The sequence below is a fragment of the Geotrypetes seraphini genome, chromosome 6, assembly GCF_902459505.1.
Source record: "Geotrypetes seraphini chromosome 6, aGeoSer1.1, whole genome shotgun sequence".
Lineage (NCBI taxonomy): Eukaryota > Metazoa > Chordata > Amphibia > Gymnophiona > Dermophiidae > Geotrypetes > Geotrypetes seraphini.
Genome location: NC_047089.1, coordinates 210,452,960 through 210,474,668, shown reverse-complemented (window position 1 = coordinate 210,474,668; position 21,709 = coordinate 210,452,960). Strand labels below are relative to the sequence as shown.

At 45.0% G+C, this 21,709-nt stretch overlaps 1 protein-coding gene across 7 annotated transcripts in view; it reads left to right on the top strand.

The window, feature by feature from the left end:
* LETM2 (leucine zipper and EF-hand containing transmembrane protein 2) overlaps positions 1-21,709 on the top strand; it is a 171,128-nt gene that overhangs the window by 957 nt on the left and 148,462 nt on the right. The gene's annotated exons all lie outside the window — the stretch shown is intronic.

Below are 21,709 nucleotides of genomic sequence, written 5' to 3'. Positions count from 1 at the left end.
GGTCACAAGGAGCAGCCTGGGTTTGAACCCACAACCTCAGAGAGCTGAATCTGTAGCTTTAACCACAGTGCCACACTTTCCCCTAGGCAAGTTAATGTTACTGTCTTTTAAACAGTACAGCAGGATGTTGCTGCTCCTCCTTCTATTAATATTTCTAAACCTGCAGCAGGAGAAGATCAGCACCTTCTAGATGGACTAATGTGTAAGACTTTTGGAAAGATGGAATCTGTCTTCTGCCAGAAAATGCTTATGTTCAAAAGTTACATGACTCCAAGGTGCACTATAGATTATTGCCCTCTCCCTATGTTTCTTGGACATGAGTTTTTCAACTTTAACCCAGAGTGTGAATTAACTTCAGGCATCCTGTAAAAGAAGTGCAAAACCCTTCTGCCTGCAGTTACACCAGCTGCAGCACGGTTTTGCTTTTCGGGTGGCTTTGAGGGATACCTGAGTGTAGGGTTACCAGAAAGTCTGGATTTCCCTAGAAATTTCCTCCTTTTAAGGTTGTGTCTGGAGATCTGGATGGCTTTTGAAAACCCAGCAGGCAGCTAGGGGCAGGGTTAGGGCAGGATTGGTGGCGGGACTGGGGCATGATGGGGTGGGGATGGGTGGAACTGGACGGGTCTAGGAGTCCCTACCTGAGTGCACCCCACCCCCTTCATTCTGGCTTTAGCAATGCTACCTGGCCTCCTTTATTTAGGATCAAGAATTGGTTGATAGAACTCCCTGGGAGTAAGAGCAGACTGGTCTCCTAAACCTAGAGGGCTAGGGCAGGGTGCACAATGCTCCAACAGCATGGTAATAAATACAGTATAATCCCGTTATAACGGACTTCAAGGGACCTGGAAAAACAGTCCATTATATCCAGAGTCCATTATATCCAGAGGTGCATTTTTTTTTTCTTTTTTACATTATTTAAGTCAACTGAAACAACATATACAATGAACAACAGTAATAATAATAATAACTTTATTTTTGTATACCGCAATACCACGAGCAGTTCAGAGCGGTTTACAGAGGAAGAGACTGTACACAGACAGCGAAGTAACAAAGAAAAATTTTTTCTAATTACATTGGTAAGCCGGGAGTAGCTAGGTCTATCCGGAAGTGTTTCCGAGAAGTTGCAAGGCAGGAAGGAGTCAGAGGAATTTGTCAAAGAGATAGGTTTTAATTGATTTCCTGAAGGATTGGTAGGAGGGTGAGTTGGAAATGAGGGTAGTTAGATATTCCATTTGCCTGCTTGAAATGACAGTGTTCTGTCAAGGATTCTCTTGTAGATACAGCCTTTTGGGGAGGGGAAGGCGAACAAATAGGCATTACGTGTGCAAGTGGTGCCGGAAGGTCAAAATGATACACTAGGTAGATTGGGGATAGACCGGTTATGGTTTTGAAGCAGAGGCAGTACACATATCCAGAGGTGCATTTTGTTTTACTTTATTTAGGTCAACTGAAACAACATACACTCGGGGCTCCTTTTACGAAGGTGCGCTAGCGGTAGCCAAAAATCTACCGCCTGCTGAAAAGTAGGCGGTAGTGGCTAGCGCGCTCAGGAATTTAACACGCGCTATTGTGTGCGTTAAGGCCCTAGTGCACCTTCATAAAAGGAGCCCTCAATGAACAACAGTCGCTGCAAACATCAATACTGTAGCAAAACTCAGCAAAACATTGGTATGGCTCAAAATGATTGCAAAACCAGAACACTAAAAGATGATCAAGCATTATGTCGCACTGTCCTGGAAACAAAAATAATCTGTCATTTTCTTCTGGGCTGCATTTCTTTCATACGTGTTAGTGATGTACGCATCAAGTTTTTCAACGCAATACATTAGTATGTCTGCTTGAACAGCATCATTAGCGTTATGTTCAATGTAATGCATCAGCAGTGTCAACGCAATGCTTGCTTCACTTGTAGATGGTGGAAGCTCAGCTGGAGCTTCCTCATCACTGGATTTGTCACCAGTTTGTGCACTCTCAACACTGCCAGGCTTTGCCTTGACTTCTGCTAAAATCTCCTGATCGGTTAACACAGCAGATGTCTGCACCTGCTCATCAATGGCAAGAAATTCTTCCGCAGACATACCTGTAGTCTGGTCCAAGAAATGCAATTCCATCAGCCGTTCAAAAATGTTATCACAGTCACGAGCAAACAATGTTGACGATGGGGGTGTCTCTGAAAGATCTTCTCCTGTCTCTGCAGAAATGTCAGAAACAACGTTCTTGACAATTCCCGCCTTCCTGAAACAATTGTTGATTGTTTTTGCTGTAATTTCGTTTTCCCAGACTGACCGAGCCCATCGCAGACACTGCAGTATGTCGATGGCAAAGTTGTCCATGTCGCTGTTCTCAATGGCTATGATAAGTTTATGCATAAGTCGCTTTCTGTACAGAACTTTGAAGTTCTGTATGATGCCCATATCACATGGCTGAAGTTGGCTCGTACAGTTTGGTGGCAAGAACTCCAGCTGTATTAACATAGTTACATAGTAGATGACGGCAGATAAAGACCCGAATGGTCCATCCAGTCTGCCCAACCTGATTCAATTTAAATTTTTAAATTTTTTCTTCTTAGCTATTTCTGGTCATGAATCCAAAGCTTTACCCGGTACTGTGCTTGGGTTCCAACTGCCGAAATCTCTGTTAAGACTTACTCCAGCCCATCTACACCCTCCCAGCCATTGAAGCCCTCCCCAGCCCATCCTCCAACAAACGGCCATATACAGATACAGACCGTGCAAGTCTGCCCAGTACTGGCCTTAGTTCAATATTTAATATTATTTTCTGATTCTAAATCCTCTGTGTTGATCCCACGCTTCTTTGAACTCAGTCACAGTTTTACTCTCCATCACCTCTCTCGGGAGCGCATTCCAGGCATCCACCACCCTCTCTGTAAAGTAGAATTTCCTAACATTGCCCCTGAATCTACCACCCCTCAACCTCAAATTATGTCCTCTGGTTTTACCATTTTCCTTTCTCTGGAAAAGATTTTGTTCTACGTTAATACCCTTCAAGTATTTGAACGTCTGAATCATATCTCCCCTGTCTCTCCTTTCCTCTAGGGTATACATATTCAGGACTTCCAGTCTCTCCTCATATGTCTTCTGGTGCAAACCTCCTATCATTTTCGTCGCCCTCCTCTGGACCGCCTCAAGTCTTCTTACGTCCTTCGCCAGATACAGTCTCTAAAACTGAACACAATACTCCAAGTGGGGCCTTACCAATGACCTGTACAGGGGCATCAACATCTTCTTCCCTCTACTGACTACGCCTCTCTTTATACAGCCCAGCATCCTTCTGGCAGCAGCCACTGCCTTGTCATACTGTTTTTTTGCCTTTAGATCTTCAGACACTATCACCCCAAGGTCCCTCTCCCCATCCGTGCATATCAGCTTCTCTCCTCCCAGCATATACGATTCTTTCCTATTATTAATCCCCAAATGCATTACTCTGCATTTCTTTGCATTGAATTATAGTTGCCAGGCATTAGACCAGGGGTGCCCAACGCGTCGATCGCGATCGACCAGTAGCTCAGGAAGGCAACGCGAGTCGATCGCGGAGCCTATCCCGGGCTCTGTGATAGACTCGTGTTGCCGTCCTGATCTACGGGCCGATCAGCCTTCCTCTCCAGTTTTCTTTCTCCCTAGGGCCTTTTAGCTGGGCGATCTGCCCAGCTGTCATCTGCCGCTGCTGAACAAAAAACCGGGTCCTGCCTTCGCGGAAACAGAAAGTAGGCAGGACCCGGCAGGAAGAAGAACAAATGCTTGTCTCCCGCATTAGCCCGTAGCGAACGCTTGCTTCAGGGCTCTCAACATGTGCGTGCCGGCTTCTCTTCTCTTCCCTCCGAAACCGGAAGTTATGTCCGGGGGGGGGGAGGGGAGAAGGGAAGCCGGCGCGCACATGTTGAGAGCCCTGAAGCAAGCGTTCGCTACGGGCTAATGCGGGAGACAAGCATTTGTTCTTCTTCCTGCCGGGTCCTGCCTACTTTCTGTTTCCGCGAAGGCAGGACCCGGCAGCATTTCCCCTAATAAGTCGATCGCGATCTTGGGCTGATCAGCCTTCCTCTTCCCGATGGCAGAATTGACGTCAGGGAGAGGAATGCTGGTTGGCCGAAGCAGGGAGAGCTTGGGGCCTGTTATTGGTGGCGTTTGGGTCCTGGTCCCCGATGGCAATGGCAGTGGCAGTGGCTTGGGGGAGGGCAGGGAGAAAGAAAGAAAAAGGGCAGGCAGGGAGACAGAAGGAAAGAAGAGAAACAGAAAAAAAAGAAAGGGAGGCAGAGAGAAAGAAAGGGCAGGGAAGAGGAAGGAAAAGTTGGGGGGAAGAAATGAGGTCTGGAGGAGAAGAAGCATACAGGCTAAAAGAAGGGAAGAAAGATTGTATGCACAGTCAGAAGAAGAAAGTGCAACCAGAGACTCATGAAATCACCAGACAAGGTAGGGAAAATGATTTTATTTTAAATTTTGTGATCAAAATGTGTCTGAATTTATATCTGCTGTCTATATTTTACACTATGGTCCCCTTTTACTAAACCACAATAGAGGTTTTTAGCGCAGGGAGCCTAGGAGTGTCGAGAGCAGCGCTGGGCATTCAGCGCAGCTCCCTGCACTAAAAACTGCTAACGTGGTTTAGTAAAAAGGGAGGGGGTGGGTATTTGTCTACTTTTGTATGGTTGTTACTGAGGTGACAGTGCATAGAGTCATCTGCTTTGACCTCTTTGAAAACCCTGGAATAGGAATGATGATTAACATTTTCTATGCGTACAGTGTGCGTTGTGTTTTTTTAAAATTTTATTGTTGGTAGATCATTGTGACTTGGTAATTTAAAAAGTAGCTCGCAAGCCCAAAAAGTGTGGGCACCCCTGCATTAGACCATTCCTCTAACTTTTGCAGATCCTTTTTCATATTTTCCACTCCCTCTACGGTGTCTACTCTGTTACAAATCTTGGTATCATCTGCAAAAAGGCACACTTTTCCTTCTAACCCTTCAGCAATGTCACTCACAAACATATTGAACAGGATTGGCCCTAGCACCGAACCCTGAGGGACTCCACTAGTCACCTTTCCTTCCTTCGAGCGACTTCCATTAACCACCACCCTCTGGCATCTGTCCGACAGCCAGTTTCTGACCCAGTTCACCACTTTGGGTCCTAACTTAAGCCCTTCAAGTTTGTTCAACAGCCTCCTAAGAGGAACTGTATCAAAGGCTTTGCTGAAATCCAAGTAAATTACATCTAGCATATGTCCTCGATCCAGCTCTCTGGTTCAGTTACAGCCGGGTCATGTGCGCTGCAGTTATCAACAATCATGCGGCGCTTTTCCTTCACAAATTTTCTGTCAAGATCTGTTAACCATTCACTGAATAGACTGGCTGTCATCCATGCTTTACGATTGCTTTTGTACACAACTGGCAGCGACTTTGCACCTTTGAAACAACGTGGCTTGGCAGACTTTCCAATAGCTAGTAGCGGTAGCTTTTCAGATCCATCCATATTGACAGCAAACAATAATGTGAGGCGCTCCTTACTTCTTTTGCCACCGTGGCAGCTATCTCCTTTGAACATCATTGTGCGATCCAACAAAAACTTAAACAATAACTCAGTCTCGTCAGGTTTGAAAACTTTGCGTTTGTCATATTGGTCCAGCAGCCGTGGTAATTTGGTCTGTAGCAAGTTCTTGTGGTACAGACTCTGATTTGCCACTCAGGACACGAAAGAAAACAGCTCTGCGCTTCTTGAACCTATCCAGCCATCTATCACTACGAAACTAGTCAAAGGTATGGAGAATTTGAGCTACCATGAACGCCTCAGATTGAGAGGGGATTTGATAGAGACTTTTAAAATATTAAAAGGATTTGACATAATAGACCAGGAAAAAGCATTACTGACATTTTCAGATGTGATACGGACAAGAGGTCACAGCCTGAAACTGTGTGGCAGCAGGTTCAGGACAAATGTCAGGAAGTTCTGTTTCACACAGCGAGTGGTGAGCGCTTGGAATGCTCTCCCAGAGGAGCTTGTCGCAGAGACCAGTGTTCAGGTTTCAAGCGCAAGTTGGATGCACACCTTCTTGCAAATCATATCCGGTGATACGGGAAATCCGGGTCTCCAACAGGGAGCATCTAACTGGGCCTTCGCGTGTGCGGATCGCTGGACTAGATGGACCTAGGTCTGATCCGGTGAGGGCGTTTCTTATGTTCTTACTTTTAAAGTCATTGTGACCAAGTTGAACAGCAAGACTGAGTACTTTCGCTTTCAGAATTGGACCAGAGACTGGCGCACCAAGTGAGCGTGCTTGCTTCAACCAAAGAAAAAGCGCATCTTCTACATTATCATAGGTGGATTTGCGCAATTTCTTACTGCCATTTGCAAACTGCAAAGAAGTCTTCTCACAGCTATTCCAGATGTCACAGACCGTAGATTTGCTTATACCAGGGGTAGTGAACTCCGGTCCTCGAGAGCCGTATTCCAGTCGGGTTTTCAGGATTTCCCCAATGAATATGCATGAGATCTATTTACATGCACTGTTTTCAAAGCATATTCATTGGGGAAATCCTGAAAACCCAACTGGAATACGGCTCTCGAGGACCGGAGTTCCCTACCCCTGGCTTATACCATAGTCACATATAATATCTGCTTGTGTTTTCTCTTTAGTTTCGATTATAAGAACAATTTCGCGTTTTACATCTAATGTTATAGAACGATGCTTCATATCAGACTTCTCAGCCATTTTGACTACAGTATCACAGGTACGCCATGCGCCGTGTAGGCGGAGCCTGCATGTCCCTTATAGCCAAATGAAATTACAGCTAAAAGTGGTTCTTGGGACCAAAATAGTTATCGGTTTATCCAAAAGTCCGATATATGCGAGTCCGCTATATCCAATGATTTTCTTTATGTTTATAATGGCGCTCGGCCGGTACCAGCGGACCTCATCCACTATATGCAAGGTTCCATTATAAGCAAGTCCGGTATAACGGGATTATACTGTACCATGTTGTGAGTGATTTAAATTGATAGGGTGATGCTCAGCACAATAGCGGAGCAGCTCTGATAAAAGGGGAAAGAACTGTGCCTGCCACTTACACTTGCTCAGAAGAGCAAAAATAGGCACAGCTCTATCCCCTTCTCTGCCCACTAAAAAAAAAACCTCTCTTCTCCACTCCCTGTGATCAGCTGGCAGTCACCTGTGCCATGATCAGCTAAGCTGGCAGGGAGAAGAGAAGAATCTCTAACAGCTGAACTGGTATGGAACAACGATCAGCTGAGTCAACACTAGCCACGAACAGCAGATTATGGATGTTTCCTCACTTATAGGTTGTGAAAGATGCAGAATCCAAGTGTATACAGCCCTTCCTGGGGTCAGAATTGCAGGATTCTGGCAGCTACTGGTAGATCCTGGCATATCCTATGCCCATTTTCAAACTTTTTTTTTTTAAACCTCTCCTAAACTGTTTCTCCACTGCCTGTTTTAACGTGAGTGGTACCAGAGCCGCAACCAGATGAGCTGATAGGGGAGAAGAGAAAAGCCATTCTCTGCACTCCTTCCCCACCAGCAGGATGTGTCAGGATCCTGCAAGTCTGACCTCAGGAAGGGCTGTATCCTCCTGGATTCAGCACACTTCACCACCTATAAGGCAGGAAACATCCATTCCCTGCACTCATTCCCTATTAGAAGCACAGGATCTTCCAGGATACTGCAGGATGTGCCAGGATCCTGCAATTCTGACCCCAGGAAGGGCTGTATCCTCCTGGATTCAGCACACTTCATCACCTATAAGGGAGGAAACATCCATTCCCTGCACTCCTTCTCCATTAAAAGCACAGGACCTGCCAGGTTCCTGCAGGATGTGTCAGGATCCCGCAATTCTGACCCAGGAAGGGCTGTATCCCCCTGGATTCAGCACACTTCACCAATCAGCCCTAAGGAAGTCCCTGATTGGCTCAGGCCCCTCCCATGGGGGGAAAAGCCCAAGGTGCCTGAACCAATCAGGGCCTTAGGCCCTGCCCCGTGCATCACATGATGCACCAGGGCGGGATCTAATGTCTGCATTCACATGAAGGAGCCCTACAGAGCATGAGGGACTGAGCACCCCTCCTGCTCCCAACATTTTGAGGTATGGGGAGGGGAGTGGGGGTGCGGGTTCAGTGGCAGAAGGGAGTGGGGTGGAAAGGAAGATGGGTGCCAGCACCCCCACCAAATTGGCACCCGGAGCGAACTGCTCCCCCATACTACGCCACTTCTTATGGGTTCATCTAATGTGAAGTCCAGACCTGTTTACTGCATTCTGAACACTGTGGATGCCTGTTCATTTAGAACTTTCTAGAACCGGGACTTTTCCCTGCTTTGTCAGATAATGCACAGAAGATATATGAACCACAGATTAGCATTCATTGGTTAATTCACTGTAGTCTTCACAGTAGCAAAAAATTATTCATGTATAGGTAATAGCAAATGTACTTTAACCAATCAGCATGCTCAGAGCTTGTGAGAGCCGGGGCCTTCTGAAACCCGGATAAAATACTGGTTTTTAAAAATCATCTAGACTCCCAGACAATCCTCTAAAAAGACATGTCTTGGTAAATCCAGTGTGCTGGTAACCCTAGTTAAACAGGCTTTCTAAGTTCGGTCCTCAAGGGCTGCAAACAGGTCAGATTTTCAAGATATCCCTAAGGAATATGCATGAAAAAGATTTGCATGCCCACTACATCCATCGTGTGCAGATCTATACCATGCATACTCATCAGGGATATCTTGAAAACCTGGTCTTTTTGCAGCCCTTGAGGACTGAACTTGGACAAGCCTGGTTACCTGACAGTTCTTCAGCAATATTGCTTATAAAAATTAAAAAAAAAATAGGCCCAAGAACAGAACGGGTACATAAGAATTGCCGCTGCTAGGTCACACCAGTGGTCCATCCTCCCCAGCAGTCCGCTCACACGGCAGCCCTTAGGTCAAAGACCAGTGCTCTAAATGAGTCCAGCCTCACCTGCGTACGTTTCAGTTTAGCAGGAACCTGTCCAACTTTGTCTTGAATCTTTGGAGGGTGTTTTTCCCTATAACAGACTCCGGAAGAGCATTCCATTGACCACTACCCTCTGTTGTCTTCCACTCAACCAGTTCCTGACCCAGCCCATCACTTTGGGGCCCATCCAGAGGGCACTCAGTTTATTTATTAGCCATCCGTATGGAACATTGTCAAAGGCTTTGCTAAAATCTAAATACATCACATCTAGCACACTCCCTCTTTCCAATTCTCTGATCACCCAGTCAAAGAAATTGATCAGATTTGTCTGACAAGACATACTTCTGGTGAATCCATGTTGCCTCTGGTCCTGTAATCCACCAGATTCCAGAAACTTCACCATGCTCTGTTTTAAAAGCGTTTCCATTAATTTGCTTATCACAGTAGTCAGACTTACTAGAGAAGCAAGTGAAAAGATCAGTCTGCTGAGTCACCAGAACTTCCCTAAGTTCCTTCAGCACCCTCAGATGTACACCATTCAGTCTCATCGCTTTGTCTATCTTTAATTTTGCTAGCTCCTCACAAACACAACCCTATGAAAATCAATCAGAGTCTACCACTACTCCATCACTATTTGAGTTTGTCTTCCGCGGTCCCACTCCCCATGCTTCAGCTGTGAACACAGAACAGAAATATTTATTAAGCAATTCAGTCTTTTCTTTATCAGCTTCTACATATTTCTCCTCTTCACTTTTGAGTCTCACAATACCACTTTTGCACTTCTTCCTATCACTGATATATCTAAGAAAAAATGTGTAGTGGATGCCTGGAATGCGCTCCCGAGAGAGGTGGTGGAGAGTAAAACTGTGACTGAGTTCAAAGAAGCGTGGGATGAACACAGAGGATTTAGAATCAGAAAATAATATTAAATATTGAACTAAGGCCAGTACTGGGCAGACTTGCACGGTCTGTGTCTGTATATGGCCGTTTGGTAGAGGATGGGCTGGGGAGGGCTTCAATGGCTGGGAGGGTGTAGATGGGCTGGAGTAAGTCTTAACAGAGATTTCGGTAGTTGGAGCCCAAGCACAGTACCGGGTAAAGCTTTGGATTCTTGCCCAGAAATAGCTAAGAAGAAAAAATTAAAAATTTAAATTGAATCAGATTGGGCAGACTGGATGGATCATTCGGGTCTTTATCTGCCGTCATCTACTATGTTACTATGTCTTGTCTCTCCATTTTACTATGTCAGCTAATTTTTCTTCCATTTGTATCTTTTGCTTTCCTGACTACACGACCAGCCTCTCTTAACTTTTCCAGATATTTTTCCCTTTCTTCCTCTTTCTCTGATCTTTTGTAGTTTATGAAAGCTAACCTCTTATTGCTTACCTTCTCAGCTACTACTTTTGAGAACCAAAGCGGCCTTCTTTTCCTCTTATTTTTACTTAGTTGCCTCACAAAAAGGTTTGTCGCCATTACAATAACTCCTTTCAGTTTTGCCCACTGCATTTCTACTTCTTCCAGATGTTCCCATCCAGATTATTCCTTGATGTAATCTCCATTCCAAATGAAGTTAATTTTTTTTAAAGTCTAGAACCTTGATTGGGGAAGGGAGGTGGGGGGGGGGTAATGAAAGGTTCTGGCACTTAGTCATGGATAGGGTAAGTGGGCTTGGGTGGGGAGGGGGTGGTGCGGCATCTTCGGGGTTCATAAGAGTCCAGGGCCTTGGAGTGCCTTTCTGCCCTCATTGATCTTGCTCGACCCGAGTGGAGTAGGAAGGGGGGGTGTTTGGTTGATGTTATACTTCTTTGTCCTTGCTTGTTGTGTTATTGTATATGATGCATCGTTGTTTGCACTGTGCACCTTTGGGGTGCCCAGGCGTTGTATTTGCTGTAGTTTGCATCAATAAAAATTGTTTGAACCTAAAGTCTAGAACCTTTACTTTTGAATGAGCCCTCTCTATAACCATCTTTTATTTCATATCTTTATAAAATTTTCACAGCATAACACAGCCCAAAGCAATACAAAATGCAAAAATCAAAATAGTAAGAGATACAAAGCTTCCCCTCCCCCCAAACCCCCCATCCAAAACCCCTAAAACTCAACGTCACAATGTAAAACTAGATAGAGTGTTGTCTACAGTGTAGATATGGGTCCCAAACCTTATGATAAGCTAAGAGTGTATTATGCTTCAATGCAGTAAGATGAGACATTAAGGGCTCCTTTTATCAAGGCGTGCTACAGAGGTTAGCACGTTGGACATTTCATCACGCACTAACCCACGTGGCAGCCTAAAATCCTAACACCTCATCAATGGAGGCGTTAGGTATTAGCGCTTTAAACCCCTACCACAGCTTGATAAAAGGAGCCCTAAATGTAAATAATCCAAACGAGAATAAACCTTTGGAAGATGAGGCACCCTCCTGTGAGTACGCCAACACTGTGCCAAAACAAGTCTGGCAGCTGTTAGAACAAAGGCTGCCAATTTCTGCTCAGGAGTGGACAAACCTGGAACTTACACATTAAGTAAACAACATTCTAATAACAGACAACAATGCTTATGAAAGATCTTAACTAAAAAACAACCCACTTGCTGCCAATAAGATCTCACTCCAGAACAGGATCACCAGATGTGTATAAAATCTCCTCGCTCCCCACAGTTTCGCCAACAGCGATCCGAACCCACATGAAAAATGGAAAAAAGACACTCGGGGTATAATGCCACCTATAGTACATTTTAAAACCATTTTCTATATAGTTAAAGGATAGTGTTGATTTAAATAACATCTTATAAATATGATCCCAGCTAGGTAGCCCTCTCCCCCCTGAAACATCCTTCTCCCATTATGTTTTGTAAGGATCTAACAGTGATTCTCTTTTTAGTAGGGCCCGAAATACTCTAGAGACTCCCCCTCTCCACCCTCCTACCCACAAATCCTGTTCAAGCCAAGTATCCCCCAAGGATAATTCCCAAAAAGCCCACTGGGATAGGAAAATCCGCAGGCGTGTATACAGAAAGGAGTTTCTATTCTCCAAGCCAAATTCCTCTTGTAAATCCTGAAAGGGACGCATCTGCATATTGTCCCAAAGTTAACCCATGGTCCGGAGGCCCGCAGGAATCCACTTACTACGAACCACCCTTTCTCTACCAGGCAAGGTCACAATTGCCATTTGAGAAAAAAAACAGACGTTCCGAAAACATCCGCCTGCGAAGGACATACCAATTCCTAAGAACCGCCTGCAAAAAAGGAATGGAGATTTTTAACACCGTACGCAAACGGTCTCCCAGAACCCAAGGTAACATCCAAAGAGACACCTGGGGGCTAAAATGTTGTTCAATATGGATCCACGGGTGATCTTCATAGGTAAGCCACATCATTATTTCTTGTAAAAGGGCAGCTTGATAATACAAATGAAAATTAGAAATCCCCATACCCCCTTCCAGTTTAGATCTATTCAAAATACTCTGACAGACCCTCAGAGGTTTCTTTCGCCAGATATAGGCAGAAATCTTTCGAGATAGGAGACGGAAAAAACGTCCGGCAAAGCTATTGGAAGGACCAGAAAAACATATAAAAATCATCATTTTGACAGCCCTCCCAACGTTCAAACTCAAGAAATAAAACACACAAACGCTCAAGGAAATTAAATTGATATAATTGCTTATAATCAGTGACTAAATTAACATCCAGGTAAATGATAAAACGAGAAGTCCAAGTAAAGGGAAGGGCAGATTGCAAGCTGCGAACCACACTATCCGTCAGAGTAAGATTCAAAATCTCCGATTTAGACATATTTACTTTGAAACCAGAAAGCGAGCCAAACTGTTCTAATTCACTAACCACCTGAACTAAAGACACCTCAGGGTCTCGCAACAAAAGCAAAATATCATCCGCATAGACCCAAATTTTATATTGCTGGGCATCCAATTGAATTCCCAAGATATCATCTGAATGACGAATCCGGCACGCAAAAGGTTCCATAGAAAGGGCAAAACGCAAAGGAGAGCGGGCACAACCCTGACGTGTCCCTTACGTCAAAGGAATAGCGGACAGCAAGGTACCATTAAGTTTCAACCGGGATAAAGGGGCATCATATAATAATTGGAGCCAACCATAAAATCTCTGTCCAATACCCATTTTTTTGCAACACTTTGAATAAATACACCCAACTCACCCGGTCAAATGCCTTTTCAGCACTGAGGGACAAAATAAGAGCAGGAACATCCTCTCGGTGAGCATGCCAACTTAGATGCAAAGCAGTTTTGATATTATCAAACGGTTGTCGCTGGGTAATAAAACCCGCCTGACTAGGATGGACTAATTGTGGCATATAGACCTGCAGTATCTCCTTCCCCTTTTTATGAATTAATGTGACAGCCGCTGTACATCAAGTCTCAAGTAATGGATGGGAAGCATCAAAACTATTAAACACTCGAACCAACAGTGTCACCCAATAGATGTTGAAAAGTTTTATAAAATTTATTAGTGAACCCATCCATCCCAGGGGCAGTATTCAAAGAAAGAGAAAGAACCACCTCTTCCACCTCCGCAATGGTAATAGGTCTAGATAACTGTGCCGTCTCTCCCTCAGAAAGAGCCGAAAGCGAAAATTGTCCTATTATTTGTTGATCCAGGGAGGATGGGTCAGCCTAATAAAGTTCACCATAATACTGGAAAAAAGCTTGCCCCATATCTGATACCACAGTACAATAAGTACTAGAGGAATCATAAACACCCAAAATATCATTGCAAGTGGCCCCTATCGTTAAATTCAAAATATTCCTGTTGTGTCTGATGCAATGCCACCTCAATGCTAGCCAGCTCAAGACTTCTTAAATCCAATTGTAATTTGGCCAATTGAGCATTTTCCTGAGTAGTCCTCCGCCGTGTTCTCAACTTTTGAGTATGGTCCTGCAAAGCAATTACTTTCCCTCTAGGCACCGCCTTCATTGCCTCCCACAAGAGGATGGGATGTATATCATTAATATCATTTACTTCAAGATAATCCATGATGTCCTTTTTCATTTGTTCCACATGAGAGGGGTCTGCCAATAAACAATCATTAAATCTCCATTGTGTGATCTTACGGGGTCCCCCTCCCCCTATCAACACCAGACTAACCACAGAGTGATCCGCCAGGGTCGTAGTATGAATCTCACAACTTTGTACTGTTCGACAAAGAGCACCATCTCCCAGCCAATAATCAATGCGGGAATTAGTGTTGTGAACAGCAAAATGGAAAGTATAATCCCTCTCCCCAGGGTGTTTTATATGTCAAATATCATGCAGCCCCCAATGTATGAGCAGCCGTTGAAATCCTGTACGATCTACAAGGGAGTGGGAACTTTGACGTGAAGAATTATCCAACTGGGGGTCTAAGACAACATTGCAATCACCCCCCAATAATAGCAAACCATCTATATGAGGGTATAAAATCTCATCAAGTTGTTTGAAAAATTCCCCTTGACCCACATTGGGAACATATAAATTGCAAAGGGTATACTTCTAATTACCCCCAAAAGCAAATAACGACCTGCCGGATCCCTCAATTCAGTAGCCACCCGAACCTGTAAGCTACTATGAAATAGGATGGCTACTCCCTTAGTTTTCTGTTGATGTTGATTAGAAGCAAAATAAATGGTTGAATATCCCGGGGGGTGTAACACTCGTTCATGTTTAGACAGCAAATGGCTCTCTTGCAAGAACACAATTTGGGCTCTCTGATGGGCTAGTTCCCTATAGAGGAGATGACGCTTCATGGGAACATTAAGCCCTCGCACATTTATAGATAATAATTTTAGGTCACCCATAATCCCCCCCCCAAAAAAAATCCCACAACATACCCCATAGTTCCCTAAGCAATCCCCGTACCCCTCTCCCTAACTTCCCTACCTCCCTCCCACCCATAGTAACCATACACAAGAGCACCCTCAACAAGTGCACCCACGTAATCCAATGGAGAGAAGGGCCCCCTCCCCATGTGCCCCCAACCAGCAGATAAAGTACCAACTATGGTCAAAGTGCAAAACCAATGCCCTCTCATGATTCAACCACACAACATGTTCATAAAAATCCAACACAATAACGTAATAACTCAAACATTAAAACACTCCTTAATACAGGAGACAGTCACTCCACTGAGACAATGGGAAAGCTGCAAATGCAGAGAATAAATGATATCAAAGAACCAGTTACTAATCCCCATCAAGTGCCCGGTAGAGAGTGCTGCTCCTGGTCAAGTGACTTGTGTTTCAGATGACCACCCTCCCAAAGGGCATGCTGCCATCTAGGTTGTGAAGGTTCTACCCGGCGTAGGTTCTACCCAATGGTGTTGGGGAGGTCTCTGTAAACTGAACCTCTGGGAAGATTGGGAAGCCTCTGAAAGAGACCACACAGTGCACAAGGAACCCTCAAGATAAAAAAGTAAAGCAAAAGGGTAGCGCCAGCGGTACTTAATTTTCTGTTCCACAAGATATTGAAGTAGAGGCTTCGTTTATGCTCTATGACGCAGACAGATCTTGATAGATTTCATATTCTAGATCCTCTCATTAAGCACAGCAAGTGATCTGGCCTTTCGCATAATAGCCTCCTTGATCTTAAAATCCTTAAAGCAGATAATAATATCTCGAGGTTTATTCCCCCGAGGAGCTGCCAAAGCTCGATGGGCTCGCTCAGTAGAGATTTCTGGAAGGGATCCGGATTCTGGAACATCAACCAATAGTAGAGATGCTATTTGTAGAGCAACCCGCTCACAATCCATATACAGTATTGTGTGGATTCCGGTATTCCCCAGATCCTCAGATTGGTCCGCCGGCTCCTGTTCTCTAAGTCTTCCAATTTATCATAGATATAAATTGTTGCACCTGTAAATCTTTAGAATGTCCCTCAACTTGGGCAAGAGGTTTATGCTAGTCATCCAACTGAGCCTCCAAATCTCCCACAAGTGTGCCCAGCTCAGATAATTCAGAGCAGAGATCTGATGCCAGCATAGTAAATTCATCCCGGAGCCCCTTCATCTCATTCCGAATTTCCCGGAACAGGGATCGGACTTCAGTCAGCGGGTCCGACGGCAGCTGGTCTGAAGTCTCTCCACTCGTGGGTATTACATCAAGCGGCAGTGCAGGATCTACCGCAGCGACGGTATAGGCTCCTCCTCACCTTTCAGCGCCATATTAGCTGCGTTGAGCTGCAAAGGGCCGAAGGCAAAATCCTTCAGCGTCCGACGAACCGATTGTGCCATAAAGATACAGGCATGCTCCAAAAGAAAGCCGCTCTAAAATCTGCAGATTGTAGGGTTGGATTCGCAAATTTAAGGAGGGAAAGCAATGCGAATTAGGCTTGAGGCACACAGAGCTGAGCATTCACCCGTCCATACAGCCCAGTGATGTCACTTCCCCCCTCTCTATACCCATCTTAATATTAAACCATACCATGCAGTCATCACTGGATGCCAAATGATCACCCACTGTAACATCAGAAACACTTTACCCATTTGTAAGCACTAAGTCCAGTATGACCCCATCCCACTGGATTCCATTACCAACTGCTGGAACAGTTCTGCTTGTAGAGAATCCAGAATCTCCCTACTTTTAGAAGACCTGCAATAGGGTTACCCTAATCAACATCTAGCATGTTAAAATCACCTATTAGTAAAACTTCCCCTTTTGTAGATATATTCTGAATGTCTACTATTAAAAATCTCTGTCTACTTCTTCCGTCTGTGAAAGAGGTCTGTATATCACACCAATGTAAATATATTTATCATTCCCTCTTTCCAAATTGATCCACAGTGTCTCTCTTCCTTGCCCTGCAGATCCTGCAATTGTGTGGCTTTAATATGCTCTTTAACATATAACGCTACTCCCCCTCCTTTTCTTCATATCCTGTCTTTCCTGAACAGATTATAACCCGGTATAACTACATTCCAGCCATGGTTCTCCGTGAACCACGTCTCTGTGATCATCACTATATCCAATCATCTTCCATCACAGCTTCTAGATCCAGAATCTTGTTTGCCATCCTTCGAGCATTAGTATATACTGCTTTCCAGACATTGCCCCCTTTTCCCATCTGTGTAGAGATATTCAATGATTTACTTACCTGAGGGCTTATACTCACCCGGGGGCTTTGATCACCCTGCTCCATCACTTCTAGTTTAAAGCCCTCTTCAGAAGATTAGTCAGCCTGCCACCGAAGACACTTCTTCCCTTATTTGATAGATGTACATCCCTGCTCAGGAAGCCAAAATTCTCTCGACACCATCATCCATGTAGCCATGCATACATCTTCAGGATATGTGCTTCTCTGACTTGGCCCTTACACTCGACAGGGAGGATGGACGAGAATATCACCTACGCACCTGACTGCTTCACCTTCTCTCCCAGAGCCACAAACTCATTTTTGATACATTCGCAGGGCTATCTGGCAGTATCATAAGTGCCAACATGGGTGAACAGCATCGGATAATAGTTATCAGGCTTGATGAGTCTTGGCAATCTCTCTGTAACATCTTGGATTTTGGCACCAGGCAGACAGCATACCTTCTGGGACATCATGTATTGTCTGCAGATGGATGCTTCTGTAACCCTCCTAGTGGTCATGGATCCAGCAATTTGGGGGATTTCAAGTTTTGGTCCTTCCTCTCCCTGGGATGCTATCATCTCCTCCACTTTCAGGGCAGCATACCGGTTCTTTAGTTCAAGGTCGGGTGGAGTATTAGTACCAATCTTGCAGGGTTCTGTAATCTGAGTCCAGCCGTCTTCCTTTAGCACAGCCTCTTCTTCCCTACTGCTGGAAATCTTTGACACCTCATGAACCATTTAATCGATGCACCTCTTGTTCTCACGGATGCTTCTCAGTCTTGCCATCTCCTTACTCAGTTCTTTTACTTCCTTCATGAGGTATTCAAGCTGAAGACAGCTTGCACATGGAACCACTCCCTCTACCTGGGTAACATTCTCTGTCTGCATAGAGACAGAAGCTGAAACCTGAGTAGCAGCTTTGGTGACGTTTCCCAGCCATACTGTAGTTGCAGAACTACTTACGTCTGGAAGAAAAAAAAAATATAAAGAACACAAAAATCATACCAAAGCAATGCCATGTTCCTGGTTGGCTGAAGAGCCAAAAAAGCTCCACCTCAAGGTGGTAGGGAATTAATCTCATGGATCACTAAGAAAGTCCTCAGAACTCAGTCTCAAACTAAGAGGCTGAAACCAGCCAGATGTCTCTCCTCAAGGAGTGCTTTTCAGTTATGGTGAGAGGATTCACCCTTCCCCATGAAGTATTGCTTAACAGTTTTCCAGGCCTCTCTCCCACTTACTACTCCCCAAAGTCTCAAAAAGGTCCTAAACAGATCCAAAGAAGCCTTGTAGTCAACAGTTCTCTCCTCAAGCAAATATATGCAAATTATATATGCAGTTCACAGGTTGTTGTGAAAACTATCTTTAATGCTGAGCCTCTACAACCTCTCTCTTAGAACTAGGCTTACTGAGGGTTAGGCAATAGGCTAGCATTTCTTCCCTCAAGGGTCACCTGTGGAGTCTGATCTCTCTGAAAGTCCATATATTTAGAATAAGTGGTACCAAGGAGATAGAGATGGATATGCACTGACTGATGGTCAGAACTCCTGCGCTGTAGTGCTGCCCAATTCATGATTCGAATCGATTCACCGATTCGAATCAGGTGAATCGATTCGAATCAATTCAATTTTCAAAAAAATCGGCCTCCCAATTCAATGACCGACCCTTCCCCCATGCCTTCCTAAAGCAGGAGCTGCAGCACTGCCTCTTGCTGGCTGTCCGCTGCCGCTCCTGCTTGAGGGGGGAGAGTCAGCCAGAAAGGCCTCCCCCAGCTTCCCCGCTCTTACCTTTAGGCCAGCGGTCTCAAACACGCGGCCTGCGGGCCGCATGTGGCTCTCCAGGTGCTATTTTGCAGCCTGCGGTCTGGACACGATCAAAACAGCATTTCTCTTCCCCTTTCCCTTCCTTTTAGAGCAGCAGCGTGTCTGGTCGGCTCAGTCGATCGTTCCGTTCAAAGCCACGGGTTGGCGGCTCCTCGTGCTATCCACTCCTACATCGGAAGCCTCTCTGACGTCACAACATCAGAGAGGCTTCAGACGCAGACGCGGATCTAGCGAGGAGCCACCACCCGCGGCTTTGAACGGAACGATCAACTGAGCCGGCCAGACACGCTGCTACTCCACAAGGAAGAGAACGGAAGGGGAGGGGAAAGAGAAATGCTTCTGCTGCATAGGAAAGGGGGACCCTAGGGAAATGTTGCTGCAGCTGTACAGGGAAAGGGAGAGGGAAGGAAAGGGGAAGAGAAATGCTTCTGTTGCACAGGAAAGGGGGAAGGGAAATGCTGCTTCTGTTGCTGCTGCACCCAATTGGGAAAAGAGAGGGAAGGAAGGAGAAGGAAGACAAGGGAGAGGAGAGGAACAAGAGAAGCCAAGTTCATTGGAGGGAGGGAAGGAAAGGAGATATCAGACCATGGAGGGGGAGGGAGAGGTGCCAGGGCATGGGGGAAGGGAAGGAGACAGATGCCAGACCAGGGAAAAGGAAGGAAAGAGGGAGGGAGAGAAAGGAAGGAAAGAGATGCCAGACCATGGAAATAGGATGGAAGAAGAGAGAGATAGGAAGGGAAGACATGGAAACGTAGATTTTGAAAAGAAAGCAGAAAAATTGAACATTAAGTTAATGCCAAAGATGGATGCAAGGCAGAAAGTGAAGACGGAGAGAAAAACAGTCAAAGGACAAGAAGGCCCTGGAACCATAGTTGAAAGCACAGAAAAATAAAGTCACCAGACAACAAAGGTAGGGTAAATGATTTTATTTTCAATATAGTGATTGAAATGTGTCAGTTTTGAGAAAGAAAAGATATTAAACTTTAAATGTGAGGGCTGCAGAAAAAATAGAGTACTTGGAAGGCCGCAGAAAAAATAGTTAATGTCTTATTAAAGAAATGACAATTTTGCATAAGGTAAAACTCTTTATAGTTTATGCTTAAATCTTTTATTGATTTGCAATTTAAATTTCAAGTATTACACTTGTACAGAAAGCAATAATAGAATAGATATTAAATACAATGTAAATATAACTCATAAGTTAATGAATTTACTATTTATACTCAAGTCCTCACCTTAGGATCCAAGAATCAAAGAAAAAAATGGCAAAAACAATAAAAAAATACTAATAATTACATAAGAAACTGAAAGCTATAGCACTGAAATGAGGTCATCAATAGTTAAATTATAGGGCTCAAAGATTGCTTACATTCAGACGAGACATTGGCACAAAGTTTGTCAGTTGGGATGGTTCAAAAAGCACAGTTACTTACCATAACAGGTGTTATCCAGGGACAACAGGCAGATATTCTCACATGTGGGTGACGTCATCTATGGAGCCCCGACGCGGACAGCTTTTCAAGCAAACTTGATTGAAGATTCAAGTTTGCTGTGCTGCACCACGCATGCGTGCCTTCCTGCTCCACTAGAGGGCGCATCCCCTCCTCGTGGTCTCCAGTTCATATAACCAGCTAAGAAGCCAACCTCGGGGAGGCGGTTGGGTAGCGAGAATATCTGCCTGCTGTCCCTGGATAACACCTGTTACGGTAAGTAACTGTGCTTTATCCCAGGACAAGCAGGCAGCATATTCTCACATGTGGGTGACCTCCAAGCTAACCAAAAAGGGACGGAGGGAAGGTGGCAGTTCAAGAAAACAGATTACGCAAAACCGACTGGCCAAACCGGCCGTCGCTCCTGGACAGAGTATCCAGGCAGTAGTGGGAGGTGAAAGTGTGAACCGAAGACCAAGTGGCAGCTTTGCAAATTTTCTCAATAGGCGTTGACCTGAGGAACGCAACAGAAGCCGCCATCGCTCGGACCTTATGTCCCGTGACCCGACCATGCAGCGTGAGATCAGCCTGAGCGTAGCAAAAGGAAATACAAGCAGCCAACCAGATGGACAAGGTGCGCTTGGAAACAGGGCGTCCCAACCTATTAGGATCGAAGGACAAAAACAATTGAGGAACCTTCCGATGAGACTGAGGGCGTTGAAGATAAAAAGCCAACGCCCTCTTACAGTCAAGTGTGTGAAGCGCCACTTCTCCAGGATGAGAGTGGGGCTTTGGAAAAAACACCGGAAGAACAATGGACTGATTGAGATGGAAATCAGACACCACCTTAGGCAAAAACTTAGGATGAGTGCGGAGAACCACCTTGTCATTATGGAACACAGTAAAAGGCGGGTCCGCTACCAACGCCTGCAGCTCACTAATTCTTCGAGCAGAAGTGAGCGCAAGTAGGAAGATCACCTTCCAAGTGAGAAACTTGAGATGAGATTTATCCATAGGCTCAAACGGAGGTTTCATAAGTTGAGCCAGAACTACATTGAGATCCCAAACCACAGGGGGAGGCTTGAGAGGAGGATGGACATTCAAGAGACCCCTCATGAAACGAGAAACCAAAGGATGAAGAGAAAGGGACTTCCCATCCAGTTGCCGATTAAAGGCAGCAATAGCACTAAGATGCACACGAATAGAATTTGTCTTAAGACCTGAGTGAGACAAATGAAGTAAATACTCCAGGACCGAGGACACTGGAACCGACAAAGGATCCAGATGATGAGATGAACACCAAGAAGAGAATCTAGTCCACTTCTGAGAGTAGCAGAGTCTAGTCGAGACCTTACGAGACGCCTCCAAAACCTCCCTCACCGACTGAGACAAGGGAAGAGAACTCAGGTGGAAAGGAACCAAGC